The following is a 23,716-nucleotide window of genomic DNA, read 5'->3' on the forward strand; positions in this document are numbered from 1 at the left end:
CAACTTACCCAGATATCCCACCTGGACTGCCCTGTGACTGATTCCCTCATGGTCAGCAGGTTAGAATCAGAATTTGTCACAGTCCAAGGCGGTGTTATAAGGTAGCCTGGCTGCATGTGTGTGCAGCTATCTCAATTTGTATATACCATCTCTCCTAGACCAGACAAGAATGAGTCTACAGTTGACACAGATAGAAATATGTCCTCCCTCCAGTCCCCAAGTAGAGCTTTGAGCATCCCTGCAGTTAGCATGGGTCAGTCTGTAGTAGATTTGGAGTCCCTCAAAAAGGACAGGAGACCTTTGGTGAAAGAGCACCCTCAGTTGCTGTGAAGATCTCTGGGTATTGGAATTTCCGCAACTGTGAGACATCCAGCAAGGAGGACAACAGCAGATGTGCATGGAGCCGAGAGACAAGCTCTGTGGGCTGTGGATGGCGGAGCTGGGAACTGCTCAGGCTCTTTGGAGCTCAGATCATGAGCCCCAGTCACTGGACATCAATTTATTTACACTACTAGAGTTTAATTGTGCCCCAGTTACATCCTCTTGGAATAAGAATTATCTAACATGTTTTTATTTTTGTAGGAACCCACAATCAAGAGACCAGGGACATTGAAAAAGACAAATACTTTTTGTTTTTGAGATGGTTTCACTAGGTAGGCCTGGCTACACTACTAGATTTTAGTTTTGCTTTTATCTGATTGTAGTTGTGCCCCAGTTATTTCCTCTTGGGATAAGAATTATCTAACATGTTTTTAGATTTATAGCCACCACAATTATGTGACCATGAACATTTAAAGAAGACATCATGGGTTGGGGATTTGGCTCAGTGGTAGAGCGCTTGCCTAGCAAGTGCAAGGCCCTGGGTTTGGTCCCCAGCTCCAAAGAAAAGAGAAAAAAAAGACATCAATTCTTTTGTTGTTCTTGAGATGGTCTCACTCTGAATCCCTGGTTGGCCTGGAACTCACAGAGATCCTCCACCCCTTACATTCTGAATCCACCACACCTGGCATGATATTAAACTGTTAAGTGTTAAAGAAATTGTGGGATTTTTAAAAGCTGGATTGTGTTTTATGTTATTCTAAGCTCCTGAGGATAAACCAGAAAGGAAAGGTTATGGTTTGAGAGTGATGCAGTTGTGTGTCAGGTTGACAAAGTGTCAATTGTACGGGTTAGTTTTTGTCAATCTGTACAACCTAGAGTCACCTTGGAAAGGGGAATGTCCACTGAGGGTTGCCTCCATGTGACTGGCCTGAGGCATTGTTTGTCTAAGGATTACAGTGGGTGGGCTCAGCCCACTGTGGGAAGCACCATCCCGGGGCAGATGGTCCTGTGTTCTGGAGAGAGAGAGAGAAAAAAAAAAAAGCAAGCCAGTAAGCAGCATTTCATGGCCTCTGCTTCAGTTCCTGCCTCCAGGTTCTTGTCTTGAACTCCAGTTCTCGCTTCCCTCAATAATGGACCATAAGCAAAAAAAAAAAAAAAAAAAAAAAAAAAAAAAAAAAAAAAAAAAAAACCTTTCCTCCAGAAATTGGTTTTGCTTGGCATTTTATCACAGGAAAGCAAACCAGAACACAGAAGGGCAAGTGTTTTATAATGTACTCAAGTTGGCTTGTGGAAATAGTGGTGAAATTTGGGCAGATTCCTTAACTTATCGTGGTGGTTTCCTTAAGTGAAATTGGATCTGGATCATGGAATCTGCCTGGTATTTAGTTAGACCACTACCTGGTACACAGCAGACATGTGGGAAAGTGTGTGTGTGTGTGTGTGTGTGTGTGTGTGTGTGTGTGTGTGTGTGTATGTGTGTGTGTGTGTGATGGAAAAAGAGGCACACACCGAGGTACACACACAGAGGAACACATACAATGATAGGTACATGGGCACACACAGAGGGGGTTATACACACACACACAAGAGAGGCGAGAGAGAGAGAGAGAGAGAGAGAGAGAGAGAGAGAGAGAGAGAGAGAAATATATGTGTGTGACTACTTTTAGGTTTCCTAGGTGAGGTAAAAGTCTTTTGGTCATATATAGGAGGTTCTGTAATGTGAGTTACTGCAAACAAGACAGGAATTTTTCTTCTCACCTCACTAAAATTAAACACTAATTTAAGTTAGGACTATTAGGTCTAAAGATTCTGTTTCCTAAGAGGCAAAAAGATAGGGGTATAAATATTTGGAGAGAAGGATGACTCACAGCACCTAGGGTGGGGTCTACACTGTCTCAGATGCCCAGCACCTCTCTCTGCTTCCAAACTACAGAAGGAAGACAGGGGAACAGGGCAAGGATGACTACCTTTCCTCTACTTAATTCTCCCTCATTTAACCCCTCCCTCCCCCTGACCCCAGACAAAGGCTTGGAGGGATCCTCTACCTAATGTTCCAGTCTGCTGTCCCGGAGCTGCTGGTCCCATGACCATCTTGATTGCACACCAGGTCACTGAGATGTAGGTCCTATTGGAGGGCTGTTACCCTGGGGTGCCTCCTCTCTGGTGACTGGCGAGACCCATTGCTCACTTCCCTAAGTCTGTATAAAGAACACATCTAGACCCTTCTGGCATGTTCACACAGCAGGACCCCCCCCCATGCCAGGAGTTGGCCCGTCAGTCAACTTGGGAACCATGACTGGAGAAATGTGGATGTTTTATTGGAAAGGCAGAAAGAAGATGCAAGAGACAAATATGAGAGGGCTGCTGGTCAATACCATGGCAGCACTGTATTTTCTCAGTGTCTTTTAAAGGCAAGCAACACAAAGCAGGAACAATTTCAGGAAGTTAAACAAAGACCACAAATGCATACGTGGTGAGTTTATAGTACCCAGTATATATGTTTGACTAAGGCCATTTCATCCTGGCTTGGACAGCCTCTCAAAGACATATGTGTAAGCAGATGAACTTGGAAGGATATAAAACACGTCTTAACTAAAAGACGTCAGCAGACAGGATGACAAACCTGTGTAAAGGAAGCACTTCAGTGGTGAAACTGGACTACCATGTACCCACACTGACATGTGTGGGTATAAAACTTGTGAGGAATGCAAATAAGTATGCCTCAACTATCAGTAGTGAAGTCAGCATTATGAAATCCCTTACCCGTCCTAACATTAGCTGTTTCACATGGTCCAGGGGAGAGAAACCCCCTACCCAGTGATGGAGCAAGCCTCAGAGAGCTACTAGACCATATCCATGAATGGAGTTTAGAAGAGAGTGAAGCTTGAAGGATGTTTGCCCAGATACTACATGTGGTACAGTACTACCTACACGTGACATTGTCCATAGACAGAGGCTGTGCAGCATTGTCCATAGAGACATAAAGATTGAGCAGCAACATTTTGGTCAAGTGCAGGACTAATGCCAAACTGTATGGTTCTGGTCTGGCTGTTAGTGATTCCTGGCAGAAGCAGGTGGATTTCTGTGACACGCTGCCCTACAGTGCCCTGGAAATCCTACATGTAGAGGAATGTGAGGGCTGCCCAGTTCATATCTGGAGTTTAGGTATCCTCCTCTTCCTCATGGTGGCCACGAGCTTTCCTTTCCGAGGCAGGAATTTTGTAGAGGTGAGACGGCAAGTCATCGCCTCAACTTTCGGCATTCCTCTTAATCTTTCCACCTACATTTTCAAGGACATAGTCAAACTGCTGATGATCGATCCAGCAGGATGCCTACCATGAACATAATCATGATGCACCCTATGAACAGGAATAGCAAGGCAAGTATATCAACTACTTCCACACAGAGTTTCCTGGGCAACACGAGCCTTAGCATTGTCAGGCCCATGATAGTCATGGGGTATAAGAGTGAGGAAATCATACAGTCTCTGAGAGAGAAAAAATTCAATGATGTGATTCCAACCTAATTCTACACAAGTCACCCAGGAGAGAGAGCTCCCACTACTAATTAAAAGCCTTAAAATGCATGCAGTCAAGCCTGGAAGACCTTCACTCCTTTCCTGATTTCCTAAAGAGAGCTTCTGAGCCTCTTCACTCTACACCTTGTCCTCACCTTCATCTAAGCTAAAGGAAGAAGAGGAGGAAGAGGAAGAGGAGGAGGAGGAAGAGGAAGAGGATGAGGAAGAGGAAGAGGAGGAGGAGGAGATTTCCTGTCAGGAGGGCAGAAGACATGCTGTGTGCTGCCAGCCAAAGAGGACGCACCGTCCATAACTATCCCACATGGACTGTCCTGTGACTGACTCCCTCATGAGAAGCAGACTGGAAATCAGTTGAGATTTTCGCAGTCCAAACTTGTCTTCTATGGTAGCTTGACTGAACCTGCCGTGTCTCCATTTCTATATACTTCCTCTTCTGACCAGACAATGAGTCTACAACTGACAAAGACAGGAATATGCCCTCCACAAGACGAGCTCTGGGCATCCCTGCAGGCAACTAGGAGCATAAGCCTCAGGCTCCTCCTCTGGGATGCCTTGGAGAAAGAGACCCTCATACAGGAAGAGACCCTCACACAGGAAGAGGCCATCAAACAGGAAGAGGCCATCATTCAGGATCTGGCCAATAGTCAGGAAATGCCCATCATTCAGGAAGAGACCATTACTAATGGCCAGCACGAGATGGCAGGTCCAGCCTCCCCTGGTGACAGCATCACCTCTGGAAGGGGGAAAGAATCATGAACTGTATCAAAAACCTGTGCTGCTGCTGCCTGCCGCTACTGAAGAGAAGCCAAGCCTCGTGTAAGAACCTGACTCCAAGGGAAGGGGACTGTGGAGTCACCCACAGGACCAGGAAGGTGCATGTCCTCATTCATTTTATACGTACTCCCTCTCTTTTGTGACAAATGATGAGTGTGCCCACTTGTAGCACACTTGGGAATTTAGCCTGTCACTTCAGAAAGACCATTTCCATAGACACCCCTTGAGGGCCACCTCACTCTTGTAGAGCCAGAAGCAGACTGCAGAGATGCTGATCAAAGCAGGGAGAAGTGAGGGTGGGACCTTGGCCAAAGGAAGCAGTGAGTCCTTGAAGAACCAGTGGGGTGCTGTGGCACTTCAGGGCCAGCCCAGTCAGTCCTGTGGGTTTCAAAGTTATGAAAGGCCTCTTTCCTGTGTCTTTCTGCTTTGAAGTCCTGAAGAGGACCTGCCCCAGGTCGATAGCTTGTGCACCATGATTTGGAAGTTGGTCTGGCTGAGAATTGGACAGCCCCTCAGGGGAGCAAGGGAAGACGTCCAGGAGCCAGTGTGATCACAGGCCCTCCTGCACAGGACAGATCTGTCCAGGTAAAATCTCAGACAACAAGGGGTAGATTTCACCATGTCTTGCTCAGGAAAGAGAGCTGAAGGGCTAAGGTGCCCTAAAACTGTATGTGGAACAGTACCCCATGCCCTCTCCCCCAGCCTGGGAAAACAGGGAGCAAATAACAGTCACACATGTCTCCTCATGTGTTATGGGAAGGTAACGTCATTTGCTCCATTTCTTACAGGGAACCTGGTCTTGTTCAGGAGGTAGCCTTCTCTCTCCAGAGAAGTCTCCCTAGTCAGCCTGTCCTGACTGCCCCAAAATGGGTTCCCAGGGTGAGAATGAGGCCTGCAAGTGCCCATGTGGGACTCCTCTAGAGGGCAGTCTCCTGCCAACGTTATACATGCCCTCCCCTGCTCCCGCACCCCCATCCCATCACAGGTCACATTGCTTGAGGCCTCAGACCCACCTCAGAGCAAACACATGAAAACCACAGCTGTGGAGTGACTGCAGGGGCAGCTGTGCCCTCTCTCTCCACCAAATCTGCCCTCTAATAACCCACTGCCTGCCTCTCTAAGCTTGTTCCTTCAAGGCCAACATTCACATTTCACATTAACAACGTAAGTCCACACTCACCACCACCTGCCACACCATAAGCCAGTAATGCCTATTATAACCAGGCTGAAACTTGAGCCCCTCATGATGGGGCAGCAACCTGCTGAGGCCCTGTCTCCTGACAACTTCATCTCTCTTCCTGGAGTCTGCACGCAACTGGACAACTCAGAAAGCTGCTTGCATTTCTCGGAGTATTTGCACATTACTTGCTCTTGCCCTGGTAAGCAGCCTCCCACATCCTGTGAGAGCTTCTGGGAAGCTTTCCCTGTCCCTCCCACTGTCACATTGGTAAGATGTCATCTCCTGTGTTCTTTCTCCCTAGACTGTGCCAACATCTGTCACAGCCTGAGGCACACAGAAGCCCGTGTGACTGACATGGATGGTCCCTCCGACCAACGGTCTCTCCTAATTTGAACACAGGACAACAAGGTTCCTGGCATAGTCACCCTGCTGGGATATCTGCTGAGTTCAACACCCTGTCCCAGTAGTATTCTGCCCCTGGGAAACACATTCCTCTTTCTTATCTACTCTGTCCCCTGAGCAACACTAAGCTCTCTTAGGACAGACATTTTTTTCCTGCCTAATTTGAGAAGAGAGGAGTGTCCTATCCCTCTCAGAGGCAGGAAGGGCACCATTAGACCCCATGTTCCCCAACCCATAATGCACAACTCTGGGAAGTTCATTCCATGGATTCAGTGCTGGCTTCAGCCTCTGGAACAGGCTAGCTAATCAGACAAAACCAACGAGGACCTCCCGGAGACTCTGGCCAGCCTGGGTTGGAGATCTGGCCTCGCATCCTGATGACTCCTTGACGTCCATGCACTGTGAGGTTCTGTCTGTGTCTCTGTCCCCGTCTCTTCTTGCACACAAACAAATTCCAGTCAGGCAGGTCGCACGTGCTCTTTCTTAAACTGGGATTCATGGAACACTGAAGATGGCCTTAGGTGGAAAACACAAAACACAAACATAAAAATCACAGCTGGTGGAAATCAAAAATCAACAGATGAACAACACTACCAACAACAATCCTTGAACGTGTCACTGTTCATCAGACTCACAGAAGTATGCTAAGGGAACACATTCCACCGCAAACAGAAGATGGAATCTCTGTTTATGCACTGATGTATTCAGATGTCTTAGGCACACTTCCACTGTGTATTCTGACATTTGCTTCTTTTTTCTTTGCTTCATAGGAATAGTTCTGCTATGCTGGTTTTAATGTTCACACAGTCTCATCTATAATTCAGATGGAGTGGAACTCAGGGGAGCCCAGGCTAGCTTTTACTTCCCGTGGATCCTGCTGCCTCAGTTCCTCCTTAGGTGCATTGTAATGCTGTTAACATCTGTGTTTTACTCGGGGTCTCATTTATCCCAACAGGCCACCTTGTAGCCAGAGGTGACCTTGAGCAGGATCCTCACCTTCCTGTCTCTAATTCCCCAATGCACACATTTCAGTTCTGAACCACTCTGCCCCGTCAAGGATCAAAAGTTCAAGACCAGTGCAAGCAAGATAAGTTCCCACCTGAGTGGATCCTGTCTGCAAAAGGACATGCATGGTCTAAATATTTTGAACTGTCATATCTGGTTCCTGGGGCTGTGGAGATGGCTGTTGTGTAAAGTGTCACAGTGTAACAAAAGGACCTCTGAAACCAGACATCGTAGCGTCCATATGAGGCCGAAGTGGGAGCTTGCTGGCCTGAGATCACTGGCATATCCTGTCTCAAAAGTTATGGTGGAAAAGCATTTGAGGAACATTCCTGGCCTACATGAATGAAGATAAACATGCACACAAACATACAGAGACAGAGACAGAGAGAGAGAGAGAGAGACAGAGAGAGAGAGAGAGAGAGAGGAGAGAGAGGAGAGAGCTACTATAGTCATTTATGTCATGCAAAGATTCAGTCCTATAGCAGTATCGAGAGTTTCCCACCCTGGTGTTCACCTGCCTTCGCACTACTGACTGTCTAACATTTGTGTTCATGTCCTTTTTTTCCTCTCAGGTGACATAACTGTCAGGTCTTTCTACTGAAAGATCCTGTCTTTTTTTTTCTGTCTCCTTTTGTTTTTACTCCAGTTCTCCGTGGGCAGTCCAGGTCGTCAAGGACTGGTGCTTCTCCTGCCCTCTGCCAACTGATATAGGAGAGAGAGCTGTGCCCTTAGCCCTAATGGTCTTTTTTAAAAATTCTACGTATCTGTGGGTGACCTTGATCCTCCCACCACCACAGTCCTTTTAAGGAGTTACCACTGACCCTGCCTTTTCTTTCCTTTCCAGATGGCTTATTTTTCCTTCTGAGAATATGTCCAAGTACTGCAGACAGGAGCTGCAGCAGGACTTCCCCTTCTGAAGCTGCTGAGCTGGAAGCTGGTGGAGGGAGGGAAAGGAGGCCGTCCAAGTCCCATGCCATCTCAAGGAGACTCAGGTCAGCACGCAGCCTGGGCAGCCAGGAAGCTTTGAAGGTGTATTCTGACTACAGCCCTCAGCTGACCTCATCCACCTTCCCCATGCAGCACCATGATAGAAGAGAAAACAGAAGCCACTACAAGCCTGCTGCTGACACAATAGGATGATGGGGTCTCATCCCACTGCTGGAAGATTTAGTTCCCTTGTCTCTGGATGATCTCACCTGCCTCACACGTAGCCAGCTTTTGGGAGTTTGTGGATTTTTCCTAAGACTAAACATCAAAGCTAGGGTGAAGGTTTTCACCTGTAATCTCAGGATTCTGGACACTTAGGCTGGAGTCAAATCCTTTGTAGACTATATAGGGAGCAGTAGTCTAGCTTTGTTTGACTGTGTGAGAATTTAAAGACAACAAAAACAGGCCTTGTGCTATGGCTCAATGTGTCTAGGAGGCAGGAGTCCCTGGTTCTTGGCCAGCATTAAATCAAATCAGATGGTTCATGGCCAGAATCCCACAATTCAGGAGTGGAGACAAGAGGACCAGACAATAAAGATCACCCATCACATTTTGAGGCCAGCCTAGAATGCACAACACTGTTTTACAAACTGTTAAAACAAGCATCCCCCTGCCCCAAATCTTATGCCCAAACCTGAGAAAAGTGACATGGCGGCTCACGACAGCCACATAATCCCTGTGAATCGTAAGTGCTCTCCGTTGGAGAGAAGAAAACTGGGCATCCATACGTGCAGTAATCATTTCCTGTGCCTCACATCTGGAGTTGGCTGAGCACTGAGTTCCTCCCCTGTGCACAGCAGTGAGGAGCTGTGAAGTAAGTACTCTCTGCTGGGCCTATGGGAGGTGTTGAGTCTGTGCAGCCAGTGCTCCATGCTGGCCCTGCGGAAGGCATTGAGTAGCTGTGCATCCATTGTTCCTTGCTCTCCCTGTGGGAAGCAGTGAGGAGGTATGCATCCAGTGCTCTCTGCTGGCCCTTGTGGAGGCACTGGGGAGCTGTGTACCCAGTGCTCCCTGATAGCCCCTTGGGAGGAAATGGGGAGAAAGGTTTGGAGAGCATGGTGACCCCAACCTTTGCCAAGAAGGCTGCTGGCCATGCAACCACTCAGAAACTGCTGTTCTACTGCCGCCTTGTGGTGATTCTGCAGCACCACCCTGTCCGTGCACCTGGTTTGCTGTGTTCCTGCTTCAACTCATGCCAACAGTGAGTATGGGCAACTTGCCCTGATACACATACCTAACATCATGTTGTCATTCCTTTTTCTCATGCACACCATAATAAAGGAACAAAATTCCTTTCATACCTGGGCTTCCCGGAAATGTCCCTGGAAGAAGTTGCCTAGACACATTGCTGTTTCTGATCCTCCAGTCCTTAAGGAAATTTGTCTGGGCTGCAAGGCAAGAGCGGGACATCTACAGCCTGGGAGAAATTGAGAAGCACAAGAAGGCTGAGACAATGACTCTTTCTGTGCATACAGTGCCTGCTTCCCATGTGAGATCTGAGAGTATTCACCAGAGTACAAGAAGAGCCAGCATGCTGGCTGAGGCTTGTCACCTAGCACTTTGAGATGGAGACAGATACACCTCCCCCTTTACATATTTCTTGAGACTCTGTTTCTATATTGATCCCTGACTATCCTAGAATTCACTCTGTAGACCAGGCTGGCCCAGAACTCACCAAGATCCCCTTCATCCTCTTGATTAAAGGCATATGCCACCACCACCCAAATAGGCAGGTGCATTTCAACCTCGATAGCCTTGCAAAAGCCTGTGTCCAAAAGTCAAGGTGTTCAGCACCTGTGAAATAACATTTGAGGCTGAAATACATGTGTAAACACACACTACGTACACAGAAAGTTGAAACAACACATGCATGTACACATGGACAAGTACACAAGTTAAACATATCATGTGACTGCACCTGCATGCACCGTAAAGTAGTGGTGATGAAGTTGACTTCACCGTTGACTGCACCGTTGACTTAAGCCCCAGGCAGCCCTCTGGAAAGCCTGACCTCCTTGCTGCAGGAGCATGCTGGTGGGTGAGACTTAGAAGCATCACAGGGCGATGATGCAGACACACCTGGGTGCTCGTCGATGGATGCTGGACGCTGACAGAACCCAGCAGGCCCAGCTTCGGGGAATCTCGTGACTACTGAGTAGATCCCAGTGGTGGACTGGCAATGTGATCCCAGCTTTGTCAGCACAGTGGTCACCTGGATGTCTCACTTCCGTGCAGCATGGGACCAGGCACCTCTCAGATAGCCCTGCACTGGGAAGAAATGAAGGCCAGCCAGATCAGTTCTAATAGTAACCTCCCCCACCCCTTAATTAATGTAATATGTCTTCTATTTTGGAAATAAAATCACATTGTTGGATGGACTTTTTTGTTACGTTGTTTTCTTTATTTAGTTTTTTAAATTTTTTATTGGTTCCTTGTGAACTTCATATCATGCGCCCAATCCTACTCATCTTCCCTTCCCCCTTGTACCTGCCCTCCACCAATGCAACCATCTCCCTGCAACAGAGGTAAGAAATCTCTTGGCAGCTGTATTGTGCCAGTATGCCCATAATATTCCCTTTTGTCCACACTTCTTTGCTTGTAAATGTTCATTGCGATGACTCGTTGCTCTGCTAGGAAGCCCTGGCTTCTGCTGCTCTCATCAATACTGGAACCCCACAGGAGCTCCTCTTGGATATCCTGCTCCTGCCCTGAGTCATGGAGCTCTGTAGTTTTGGATCTGTACAACCAGCCACTTAGTGCACAACAGGAAACCAATGATGGGCTGGATGCTGGGGTAGAACAACTGAAAGTCGGGCATCTGGGCATGAAAGGCTCAGAGAAGATCAGCCTGCTGGCTCTTACTCACTCATGCCCTTGGGGCCAGCTCGCCCTCAACCCCCACAACCAGTGGCAGCTCTGCCCTGCTGCTCAGGTGATGTGCGAGGACCCCCTCCTGAGTGCTGCAGCCACTAAGGGAAATGGCCAATTCTTCCACTCATAATCCTGTGGCCACCTTTCTCGTATTCCAGAGATTGATGAGGGGAAAAATGTGTCTCTCCCTCTTCTGTGCCAGTGCCCAGCAGGCAAGAAGCAGGGCTGGGTCACCTGTAACCTCGATTCCAGGGTCAGTTATACTATGATGCCCAGCCAAGGTTGCAAGGCCTACACTCCTGACTGCTGCAGCAGTGGCAGAGTGTGAGAGGGAGAGGGACAGGGACAGCTCTCCTGCTCTCATGAACCCAGGGAAAGTATTCCTGACTGCTGAAGGTGGCTAGGGACAAGAGTGGTTGTCACTGCTGCCTAACAGACGGGAGGCAGGGCAGCTCTCCCATGCTCACATCCTCAGGGCTGGCTCACCCGTACCCCTGCCATCAGGGTCAGGTCTACTGTGCTGCCCAGGTGAGGGGCAAGGCCAGATCTCCTGTTCTCATGGCCTCATGGAGACAACTCTCCTCCTGCCTCCATAGTGATGGCAAATGCAAGGGAAGGAGATCTCTCCCTTGCCATGCCAACGTACAGCAGACAAGAGGCAGAGCCGGCTCTCCCACACTCATGCCCTCTGGGCCACCTTACCCACAGTCCCCACATCTAGGTCCAGCTCTACTGTGCTTCCTAGGTGAGGTGCAGGGATTGCCCTTCCAAGTCCTGCAGCTGGTGAAGGACAGGGCCACCTCTCATGCTCTCATGTCCCCAGGGCCAGGCCTCCTGCCTGCTACAGATGGTGAGGGAGAGAAGGGAGGAGTGCACCTCCACATCACCACAAGGACCACAGTGGTAGGGCCAGCTCTACCATGCTAGCACACTCAGGGTCAACTCACGCCCATCTCCTGCCATGTTGGGCCCCTGAGTACTGTAGGGGTCTCTGGACGGAGTCAGCTTTCCTGCTCTCGGGCCTCCAGGGCCAGCTCTCCCACAATGCCCAGGTGAAGGGTGGGGCTAGTTCTGCACAGCCCTCAGATACCAACATGTCCACAGGGGCATACCAGACCAGGGACATCCACTTGGCCTTTGGTAGTGACAAATCCCTGCTGCTGCAGGGCCTTGGACACAGATGTGGCCCCCATTGTCAACACAGGACCCTACCATGATCCGTGACTTCACCAGCTACTTACATCAGGCCGTTCCTTACTACCCTCGAGTGTCCAGTTCTGTCTCCCTTGGTCATGCCCATGTCCTTCTGTTTCTCTTTCTCTTCTATTTCTCCACCACTTACTTGCTCAACTTAGTGGTGCCTTGGGGTCTCTTAGTGTCTGGGTCATTTCAGATGATCTCAGGACTGCTATGCTCTGTTCATCCATTATGGTGCTTGGCAAGGGTCATCTTAAGCATGGTCTGCAATTCCCCAGGCTTAAGGAAGGGGATAGTGGCCCCAGACTAATGTTCACCTCAGGTTAGCTCCTTGTCAGGGCCCTTGGCACCAGAATGGTGCTCCTCTTCAGATGTTAGGCTACTGATCATCAGATAATCATAGTTCAACACACTGTAGACATAGCTTCTCTCCCCTGTCACCCCATGATGAACATGTGGGATAGCACCACACCTACAGTGCCTCTAGGGGCAGGGCTTTGTTGTTCTGAGAAGGGGTCTTTACGGTCTATCTCTGCTTTGCATGGCCTGGTACTATGTAGCCCATTCTGGGCATAAATCTGAGATAGTCTGGTCTGGAGAGATGGCTTAGTTAAGAGCACTGGCTGTGGTGGAGAGATGGCTCAGTGGTTAAGAGCACTAGCTGCTCTTCCAGAGGTCCTGAGTTCAATTCCCATCAACCACATGGTGGCTCACAACAATCTGTAATCGGATCTGATGCCTCCTTCGGTGTGTCTGAGAACAGCTACAGTGTACTCATATAAATAAAATAAATAAATCTTTTTTAAAAAAAAAAAGAGCACTGGCTGTGATTACAGAGGATCAGGGTTCAATTCCCAGCACCCAAATGGCAGCTCAAAACTGTCTGCAACTACAGTTCCAGAAAATCTCACATCCTCATACAGGAAAACCACCAAAGAACATAAAATAAAAATAAAAAAAAAAAACCTTTGAAGCATTCCGACACAGTTTCCTGAATGGCAGGAATTGAAGGCTTCCTCCTTACTCCCTGCTTTAAGACACGTTCCTCTGTCTCCTTGTCTCTATCTCTGACTCTGGTTGTCTTCCTCCTTTCTGTCCCCAGAATCTCATATGCTGGTTATCTTAGGATCATTCTAACAGTTCAAAAGTCGTGACTCGGGGCTGGGGATTTAGCTCAGTGGTAGAGCGCTTACCTAGGAAGCGCAAGGCCCTGGGTTCGGTCCCCAGCTCCGAAAAAAAAAGAACCAAAAAAAAAAAAAAAAAGTCGTGACTCCATGCAAGGGTCAAAGGTACCATCCTTTGCTGCTAACTGGAAGTGGGCAGCTGAAGAGAATTCAAAGACAGAATAAACTCAAGTCTAAAGAGGGACACACCACAGCCCGTCCCTGCCCCCGCTTGGGTCCCTCTGTCTGCAGCTGTCATCCCATGGGCTATCTTCTGTCTTAAGGAGGGTGAAGGGGGCACTGAAGCCGAGTGTGTTACAGGCACAGGAGGCCATAACGATACTGAAGCAAAGGATCAAGTCTGTGCCCTTGGGTTCTGCTGGCCAAAGAGCTCAAAGGACATGTCAGGGACAAAACCGCCCAGTGCTGGAACCCAGTGCCCAGCACTCCACAGAAGCTCCCCAAACACCCGTGCCTTTGGGAAAACAGGGGACAGTCTAATGAGAAGGAGAGTCTCCCCAAATTTCCAAGCCTAGGCTTGAATGACACCTCTTCCTCCAATCCCAGTCTTTCATCTGTTATGGAGAGGCAGTGGGGAGCAGAACTGTCATGGTGCAGCAACAGAGCCCCTTTCAGGTGCCTTCCTGGTCTCCAAGGTGATGCTGAGGAGGGAGAGTCTGCCCTCTGTGACCTTCGTAAATCAAATATCTGATTAGAGAACTGGCAAGCACAGCTTTGGAGCCCATTGCTGGGCAGCCCCTGTGCCTCCCCTCACTGTGTGATGGGTTAGCTTGTTAGAACTGCTGGCCAGTGCTCTGTGTGGAATGTGGAGGCAGGTGCTGCCTCCAGTGACAGTGAACATTTTATTAAGACAGAACGTCCTCCTCCACCTCTGCTAAACTGCAGTCCAGTGCCTTTGGTATCCGTCTGTAGCTGGTTCTGGGTGGGTCCTGTGAGGTCCCTTTAATGTGTAAAACTGATGACATCTGCTGGGAGGTGATAGCAGCTTACCTTCAAGTGCATGGAAATGGCTGACCACGGCCCTCACACCGCAGTCACTGATGTCACACTCACTTGTGTCTATGCCCTGGTGTAACAGCGACCATTAATTTTTGGAGCATTGGGAATGAAGCTCATGCAGAAAACAAAAGCAGTTCTCGTTTGCTTTTGCATGTTGCTTTCATGAGACAGGGTCTCCTGAAGCACAGACTGCCCTCCTCATCACTGTGTAGCCAAAGATGACTTCAACTGCTGATCCTCCTGCCTCCACTCTCATAAATTTTATATCTACCGTGGGCTTATCTTTATGGGACTGTCCTGACTTTCCCTTTGTCTCATGTCTGTCCATTGACCCTGGAGGGCTCTTGTCAGGTTGGCACAGCTGAGTTGATCATGTCTAGATGTGTGATGTATGTCTGCGTCCTGCCAACTCCCTCTGCAGACTACGACCTCATACAACAGTAGTAAGGTTTGTGGCCTCACAAGCACCAGAGACTTGCTACAGAGCAGAACATGTGGCCTTTAGAAAGGGCTTCATAGATTGATTTCATGTTTTTTCTTGAGCATCTGGGAACACATACACATTAGAGTTAGAAAGCAGCCCTGTGACAAAAATTCCCTGTTGGAATTTTGCTCTTGCCTTATCAACATCCAGATGCACAAGCAATCGGTCTCTGTTGTTTCTAAGGACAAACTAAGGAATTTTGCTGAGACCCAACGGGGTTACAGAGTCAAGAAATGGCTCTACCCCCCACATTTGTTGTGTATAGGGTCATGGCTGACAGGTGCTTTCTTGATCATTTTGAACATATCAGCCCACCGTTTCTGGGTCCTGGACTTGGGTGAGAAGCCTCAGATCTAATGGGGAACATAGGAGAAATGATGTCATCTTCCTCTCAGCCCCACACATGTTAGTCTCATGGCCTGGCATGTCATGGAAAGCAGTACATTGCAACAACTACCAATGAGGTCAGGAGAATACCATCCTATAGCACCAATCGATCTGAGTTTTAAAAAAGTAGAATGGTTTCAGAGTAGACATGAGTTAATACAAAGTCATCATAAAGGCTGGGTCCAAGTGAAAAGCAAACACTGTCCATCTACTAACCAGGGAACATCAGAGTCAGTAACCGAGGGAGACCAAGGCTCTGGAGCCCACTGTCATCCTCTCGATTCCTTGTCTCATTATTGAGGAGGAAAGGTGGAGTGTCAAAGGTCCCACAGAGTTTCAAGGGTTTGACCATTCTTGCCACCACGTGACACCTTTGGGGAAATTGTGGGCCTTGGGCAGTGGGCCTAGCAGGAGGAATTGGGTCACTGGGTGACACTGGGGACAGACATTTGCGTGTAACCAGCCCTCTACTGCTCCAGTGACCAAGACCAGCCTTCCTGTCCTTGGAGACAGAAAGGGAGGAAAACCAGTGGAAAAACAGTGGAGGCACCACTGTGGAAAATGACAGACACCTGTCCACACACAGCTCTGGCCGAGGCTGCCTGCTGTCCTGAGAGTACAGAAGCTGTTGGTTGATTGGAAAACAATTGGGAGTTCAATGCTGCTGAGAGATTACACTTGGACTTTCTGAAGATGTTGGAGCCCGACATAGAGAGGTTTCTCTCCACCCAGGTGACTTTGATTTGTTTTTTAGGATTTGGTTTGTGTATTTCCTGGCTTGATTCTTGTGCTCACTCTTCCATGTTCCTTATTATCTTCCATTTTTCTTCTTATTTTCTCCATTTTTATTAACTTGAGTATTTCTTATTTACATTTCAATTGTTATTACCTTTCCCGGTTTCCAGGCCAACATCCCCCTAACCCTCCCCCTCCCCTTCTTTATGGGTGTTCCCTTCCCCATCCTCCCCCCATTACCGCCCTCCCCCCAACAATCCTGTTCACTGGGGGTTCAGTCTTGGAAGGACCAAGGGCTTCCCCTTCCACTGGTGCTCTTACTAGTCTATTCATTGCTACCTATGAGGTTGGACCCAGGGTCAGTCCATGTATAGTCTTTGGGTAGTGACTTAGTCCCTGGAAGCTCTGGTTGGTTGGCAATGTTCTTAATATGGGGTCTCAAGCCCCTTCAGCTCTTTCAGTCCTTTCTCTGAATCCTTCAACGTTGGTCCGGTTCTCAGTTCAGTGGTTTGCTGCTGGCATTCGCCTCTGTATTTGCTGTTTTCTGGCTGTGTCTCTCAGGAGAGATCTACATCCGGTTCCTGTCAGCCTCCACCTCTTTCCTAATCCACCTTATCAAGTTTGGTGGCTGTATATGTATGGGCCACATGTGGGGCAGGCTCTGAATGGGTGTTCCTTCAGTCTCTGTTCTAAACTTTGCCTCCCTATCCCCTCCCAAGGGTATTCTTGTTCCCCTTTCAAAAAAGGAGTGAAGCATCCACATTTTGGTCATCCTTCTTGAGTTTCATGTGTTCTGTGCATTTAGGGTAATTCGAGCATTTGGGCTAATAGCCACCTATCAGTGAGTGCATACCAAGTGTGTTTTTCTGTGATTGGGTTACCTCACTCAGATGATATTTTCCAGTTCCAACCATTTGCCTATCAATTACATAAAGTCATTGTTTTTGATAGATGAGTAGTATTCCACTGTGTAGATGTACCACATTTTCTGTATCCATCCCTCTGTTGAAGGGCATCTGGGTTCTTTCCAGCTTCTGGCTATTATAACTAAGGCTGCTATGAACATAGTGGAGCACGTGTCTTTTTTATATGTTGGGGCATCTTTTGGGTATATGCCCAAGAGAGGTATAGCTGGATCCTCAGGCAGTTCAATGTCCAATTTTCTGAGGAACCTCCAGACTGATTTCCAGAATGGTTGTACCAGTCTGCAATCCCACCAACAATGGAGGAGTGTTCCTCTTTCTCCGCATCCTCGCCAGGATCTGCTGTCACCTGAGTTTTTGATCTTAGCCATTCTCACTGGTGTGAGGTGAAATCTCAGGGTTGTTTTGATTTGCATTTCCCTTATGACTAAAGATGTTGAACATTTCTTTAGGTGTTTCTCAGCCATTCGGCATTCCTCAGCTGTAAATTCTTTGTTTAGCTCTGAACCCCATTTTTAATAGGGTTATTTGTCTCCCTGTGGTCTAACTTCTTGAGTTCTTTGTATATTTTGGATATAAGGCCTCTATCTGTTGTAGGATTGGTAAAGATCTTTTCCCAATCTGTTGGTTGCCGTTTTGTCCTAACCACAGTGTTCTTTGCCTTACCAGAAGCTTTGCAGTTTTATGAGATCCCATTTGTCGATTCTTGATCTTAGAGCATAAGCCATTGGTGTTTTGTTCAAGAAATTTTTTCCAGTGCCCATGTGTTCCAGATGCTTCCCTAGTTTTTCTTCTATTAGTTTGAGTGTATCTGGTTTGATGTGGAGGTCCTTGATCCACTTGGACTTAAGCTTTGTACAGGGTGATAAGCATCGATCGATCTGCATTCTTCTACATGTTGACCTCCAGTTGAACCAGCACCATTTGCTGAAAGTGCTATCTTTTTTCCATTGGATGGTTTTGGCTCCTTTGTCAAAAATCAAGTGCCCATAGGTGTGTGGGTTCATTTCTGGGTCTTCAATTCTGTTCCATTGGTCTATCTGTCTGTCTCTGTACCAATACCATGCAGTTTTTATCACTGTTGCTCTGTAATACTGCTTGAGTTCAGGGATAGTGATTCCCCCTGAAGTCCTTTTATTGTTGAGGATAGTTTTAGCTATCATGGGGTTTTTGTTATTCCGGATGAATTTGCAAATTGTTCTGTCTAACTCTTTGAAGAAATTGATTGGTATTTTGATGGGGATTGCATTGAATCTGTAGATCGCTTTTGGTAAAATGGCCGTTTTTACTATATTAATCCTGCCGATCCATGAGCACGGGAGATCTTTCCATCTTCTGAGATCTTCTTCAATTTCTTTCTTCAGAGTCTTGAAGTTCTTATTGTACAGATCTTTTACTTGCTTGATTAAAGTCACACCGAGGTACTTTATATTATTTGGGTCTATTATGAAGGGTGTCATTTCCCTAATTTCTTTCTCGGCTTGTTTCTCTTTTGTATAGAGGAAGGCAACTGATTTATTTGAGTTAATTTTATACCCAGCCACTTTGCTGAAGGTGTTTATCAGCTTTAGTAGTTCTCTGGTGGAACTTTTGGGATCACTTAAATATACTATCATATCATCTGCAAATAGTGATATTTTTACTTCTTCCTTTCCAATCTGTAGCCCTTTGATCTCCTTTTGTTGTCTGATTGCTCTGGCTAGGACTTCAAGAACTATATTGAATAAGTAGGGAGAGAGTAGGCAGCCTTGTCTAGTCCCTGATTTTAGTGGGAGTGCTTCAAGTTTCTCTCCATTTAGTTTAATGTTAGCAACTGGTTTGCTGTATATGGCTTTTACTATGTTTAGGTGTGGGCCTTGAATTCCTATTCTTTCCAGGACTTTTATCATGAAGGGGTGTTGAATTTTGTCAAATGCTTTCTCAGCATCTAATGAAATGATCATGTGGTTTTGTTCTTTCAGTTTGTTTATATAATGGATCACATTGATGGTTTTCCGTATATTAAACCATCCCTGCATGCCTGGGATGAAGCCTACTTGTCATGGTGGATGATTGTTTTGATGGGTTTGCAAGAATTTTATTGAGTATCTTTGCATCAATATTCATATGGGAAATTGGTCCGAAGTTCTCTTTCTTTGTTGGGTCTTTGTGTGGTTTAGGTATAAGAGGAATTATGGCTTCATAGAAGGAATTCGGTAGTGCTCCATCTGTTTCAATTTTGTGGAATAGTTTGGATAATATTGGTATGAGGTCTTCTATGAAGGTCTGATAGAATTCTGCACTAAACCTGTCTGGACCTGGGCTCTTTTTGGTTGGGAGACCTTTAATGACTCCTTCTATTTCCTTAGGAGTTATGGGGTTGTTTAACTGGTTTATCTGTTCCTGATTTAACTTTGGTACCTAGTATCTGTCTAGGAAATTGTCCATTTCCTGCAGATTTTCAAGTTTTGTTGAATATAGGCTTTTATAGTAAGATCTGATGATTTTTTGAATTTCCTCTGAATCTGTAGTTATGTCTCCCTTTTCATTTCTGATTTTGTTAATTTGGACACACTCTCTGTGTCCTCTCGTCAGTCTGGCTAAGGGTTTATCTATCTTGTTGATTTTCTCAAAGAACCAACTTTTGGTTCTGTTGATTCTTTCTGTGGTCCTTTTTGTTTCTACTTGGTTGATTTCAGCTCTGAGTTTGATTATTTCCTGCCTTCTACTCCTCCTGGGTGTATTTGCTTCTTTTTGTTCTAGAGCTTTTAGGTGTGCTGTCAAGCTGGTGACATATGTATTTCCTCTCTGTAGGCTCCTGCTTATTTTTGTTTTCCTGACTTTCTCTAAGGGAGTTCTTTATGTCTTTCTTGAAGTCCTCAATCATCATGATCAATTGTGATTTTAAATCTAGATCTTGCTTTTCTGGTGTGTTTGGATATTCAGTGTTTGCTTTGGTGGGAGAATTGGGCTCCGATGATGCCATGTAGTCTTGGTTTCTGTTGCTTGGGTTCCTGCGTTTGCCTCTCACCATCAGGTTGTCTCTGGTGTTACCTTGTTCTGCTATTTCTGACAGTGGCTAGACCGTCCTATAGGCTTGTGTGTCAGGAGTGCTGTAGACCTGCTTTCCTGTTTTCTTTCAGCCAGTTATGGGAACAGAGTGCTGTGCTTTCAGGTGTGTAGTCGTTCCTGTCTACTGGTCTTCAGCTGTTCCTGTGGGCATGTGTCCTGAGTCCACCAGACAGGTAACTTAGAGCAGAAAAGTTGTTCTTACCTTTGGTCTCGGGCATGAAGTCACTCCTCAGGGGTTGCGTTTCAGCTCTCCATGAGGGCAGCAACCAGAAGGGCCTGCCCTGCCTTCTCCAGGATCCCTGTGCACAGAAGGCCCAGATGACTCTAGGTGTTTTCCTCTAGAGTCAGAAATGTGGGCAGAGAGTAGTCTCCTCTGGCTTCCCAGGCGTGTCTGCCCCTCTGAAGGTCTAGCTCTCCCTCCCACAGGATTTGGGGTGCAGAGAGCTGCTTGACCTTCAGATCCAGGCGCTGTCTGAACAGCAGTGCTCCTGCAGCTTGAGTGCCCCTATCTTCCTGTTCCCAGAGGCCCTATACAGTTTCCTCCTGGTCCAGGGATGTGGGCAAGAGTGGGCAGTATTGGCGGTCCCTCCTGCCCTGCATTCTCAGGAGTGCCCACCTGTCTGGGCGGTGAGCTCTCTCTCCCATGGGGTTTGGGAATAGGGAGCTGTGGGCTGGGATCAGCAAGGTTCCCCATTTTTCTTTTTATTAATTTTTAAGTTGTGGTTGCTAAGCTAGAATCTTTTCTGTGTGTATTTTGCCTCCATGTGTGTCTGAGCACCACATCCCTGGATCCTTTTGTGGAGTTCAGAAGAGGGAGTCATTTTTTGGAACTGCGTTACAGGTAGTTGTGCGCCTCTTATTTTACACCTGGTACTAAAACCATAATATTCATATAACATAATTGGGTTTTTAAAGAATCCAAATGCTTACTACAACTGCCCATAGTTCCACTTCCATGGAATCTGATGCCCTCTTCAGACCTTCAGCGGTCACATAAATAAAATTATATGCAAAGCTTTTTATCACTCTTTTTTTGTGTCCTGTGGTAACTTTGAGTGTGCTGTATGGATGCCCTTAGAGTTGAGATTATAAGGTCTCCTGGAGCTGGAGTTAGGAACCTGACCTGTTCCTGAGCACCAAATGCAGGTCCTTTGCAGGAGTAGCAGAACTTCTGGAATCCAGAACCAGCTCCCCAACCTGGACACTGTGGGTTTGGGGGCATCCGTTGTCTTATCCACTTCTCTTGAACCTGATTTTCTTGGTGCCCTTGCTCACAGTCCGTGCTGACATCAGGCTAGAGGACCAATGAGCAGCTCTTAGTGTCCATGACCCTTTGTGTTGTTCTTTCAGCTTGCAGTTGGTCCCTGTCAACCCAAACTGTGTCATATTTTTTGTGAGCAATATTTTGATCGACTGAAGGGGGAACACCAAGCTGTGAAATTTTGGCCTGGCTACTAAAGTGATTCCTGGGCAGAAGCAGATGGATTTCTTCAGCAAACTGCTGTACTGTGCTCCAGAACTCATTCAAGCTGAGGACTGTGAGGGCTGCCCCGTCAATATCTAGAGTTGAGTGGTCCTCCTCATCCTCTTGGTGGCTGGGAGCTTGCCTTTCCAAGGCAGGTATTCTGCTGACTGAAGTGACAGATCATTACTGCAAACTTCAGCATTCCTCCTCATGTTTCCATCCAGATTTTCAATGTCATCGTCAAACTGCTGATGATCAGTCCAGGTGGACTTCAGCTGCCCGCAAGCACCAAGAGTTCTGGTAAGTACTAGGACATAGTAGGTCACAGCTCAAAGCTCTGGAGCAGTAAGGGCGGAGGGCCAGCATTTTTAGGGATATGAACTGTTTAATCATAAAGGATGCTCTATCTTAACTGGGTTTGGGTTCATTCTTTGGAAAACGTGGCAGTCCCAACCTCACTTCCTGAGTGGGAGACCAACACAGCAGATCACAGGCTAATCGCCTGGGAACAATCAAGGCTGACCCCTAAGCCTTGTCCTTAACTTCTGTACAGACCCCCACCCCCACCCCACCCCCACCACCTCAAGGAGCCTTTCCCAGATCCCCGGGTCACAAACACGGAGTGGACACTCACCATGGAAGCAGTAGCCAAAGAAGCGGTTCCAAAGTCCCCAGGGATAGAAGTGGAGAGGGTCCTGAAGCTGAGCGCTGAGTGAGGGGATTGCGGAGAGGAGGAGCCCAGCTGGTGTGCCTGTGCACTATCAGCACTGAGTGATTAATGGTCTCTGGCTACACCAGCTCCCGTGGTTCCTAGAGGGAATGGCCCGCACCCTGCGGCAGGGAAGCCACTCACCAAGGCTATTTCGACCAAAATGGGATGAAGGCAGTTGAGTGCCACGAGCCTGAGCAGTTACTCTAAGGCAGCCACAGCCAGAGGATGGGAGCCCGAGCCCACCCCCACGCCCACGCTGCCAGGACTCCCACCGTTGCCACCATCCTTGGCCACCAAAAACTCTATGATGAAACTCTGCTTGGCCGCAGGCTGGAACACGGCCACAGCCACCAAAGCGAGGGACGGCGAGAGCCCTAGCACCAAGTTGGGCCAGTGCCCACCACTTGGAGTATGGTCCCTATGGCTCCTAAGGTAGCTCTGAGCAACCGCCGGTGCGCGCGCGCGCTGCGTGTGCTACTGCGAGCCCCTTCTGGGGTCCTCCTGGCTCTCTTCCTTACAAGTACGCCGGGACCAACACCGCCCGGGATCCTCCACGCTCTGCTGGGCCAGGTCTAGGCAGTCGTTCTACGAGAAGTTAGTAGGCACCTGCCCCGCGCTCGCCGGTTAGCCTCCTCACAGCTGCCCTAACGTGGGGGCGGGGCGGGACGGTAGTTGCCCGTAGAGAAGCGGTCCCCAGTCCGAGGCAAAAACCGGACTGGAATCGTGGTGCATGATCGAATATCCTCTACCTTCCCTCTTCTCTGCAACTTGATTCTGACTCTGCCCTTTATCCTCAGTGGCAATCGTTGTCTGAGGAGGACATCTGCAGAAACTGGGCTTGAGGAAAAATAACAACCCCTCTTCTAGCGTGAACCGCAGTTGAGTTCCCTCCCTTCGTCCTGGGTGTCCTTTCAGTTCCTAGAGAACTTGGATCCAAGCTTAGGAAGGCTATTTGGAGTCCAGCCTATATTTTCCAGAGAATCTAGTCTGCCTTCATCTAACCTAAGGGAGGTTCCTGCTCCTCCACCTTTGGCCTCTGGATCACTATTCTGAAACTGGGGTGATGTTCCCGAAATTTCTCGTTTAATGGATATTTAGGGGAACAGTGCTTCAAACAGGACATGCATTCTTTTCCTAGGGGTCCGGTTGCCACTGTCCAGGGAGGAGACAGAGAACCCATCTCTCTTCAGCTCTCCCTCAGCACTTCGTGCTGCTCCAACGCAGTGGTTTTACCACTGGACTGCGGGCCTCAAGTGCAGAGCAATTTCCTTTCTGTCCTGCTACCTACGACTGTAGGGCATTGTCCCTGTCTGCTCAGGCTAGTTTCCTTTACAGGCACTAAACCCTGAGGGAAAGAGGGCAGTTGACCAGTAGAACCTGTACTCTGCAAATTTTTCACCCCAGCCTTCCAGGGTGCTGTTGGCTAAGAAGGCTCTGAGTTAGGGGGTCCTGATCCAATAAGTCCTTGTTCACCTATGGTGGGGAGGAGACCTAGAAGAAT

The 23,716-nt window shown here is 47.8% G+C and overlaps 1 long non-coding RNA gene and 1 pseudogene across 6 annotated transcripts; both read right to left on the minus strand.

Moving 5' to 3' along the window:
• Window positions 1-2,618: 2,618 nt before the first annotated feature.
• Window positions 2,619-22,872, minus strand: LOC134486599 (uncharacterized). 6 transcript variants are annotated; one of them, XR_015686042.1, is made up of 5 exons: window positions 22,138-22,872; window positions 10,126-10,470; window positions 9,883-10,001; window positions 9,509-9,595; window positions 2,619-6,731 (listed from the first exon to the last, which is right to left on the minus strand). It is a non-coding gene; the product is annotated as an uncharacterized LOC134486599 (long non-coding RNA). The 6 variants fall into 6 exon arrangements; XR_015686039.1 differs by having other exon boundaries at window positions 9,509-9,624; XR_015686040.1 differs by having other exon boundaries at window positions 9,509-9,624; window positions 10,287-10,475.
• On the minus strand, window positions 12,646-12,769 carry LOC120102708 (small nucleolar RNA SNORA17; annotated as a pseudogene).
• Window positions 22,873-23,716: the final 844 nt, after the last annotated feature.

The sequence above is a fragment of the Rattus norvegicus genome, chromosome 4, assembly GCF_021556685.1.
Source record: "Rattus norvegicus strain SHRSP/BbbUtx chromosome 4, alternate assembly SHRSP_T2T, whole genome shotgun sequence".
Classification (NCBI taxonomy): domain Eukaryota; kingdom Metazoa; phylum Chordata; class Mammalia; order Rodentia; family Muridae; genus Rattus; species Rattus norvegicus.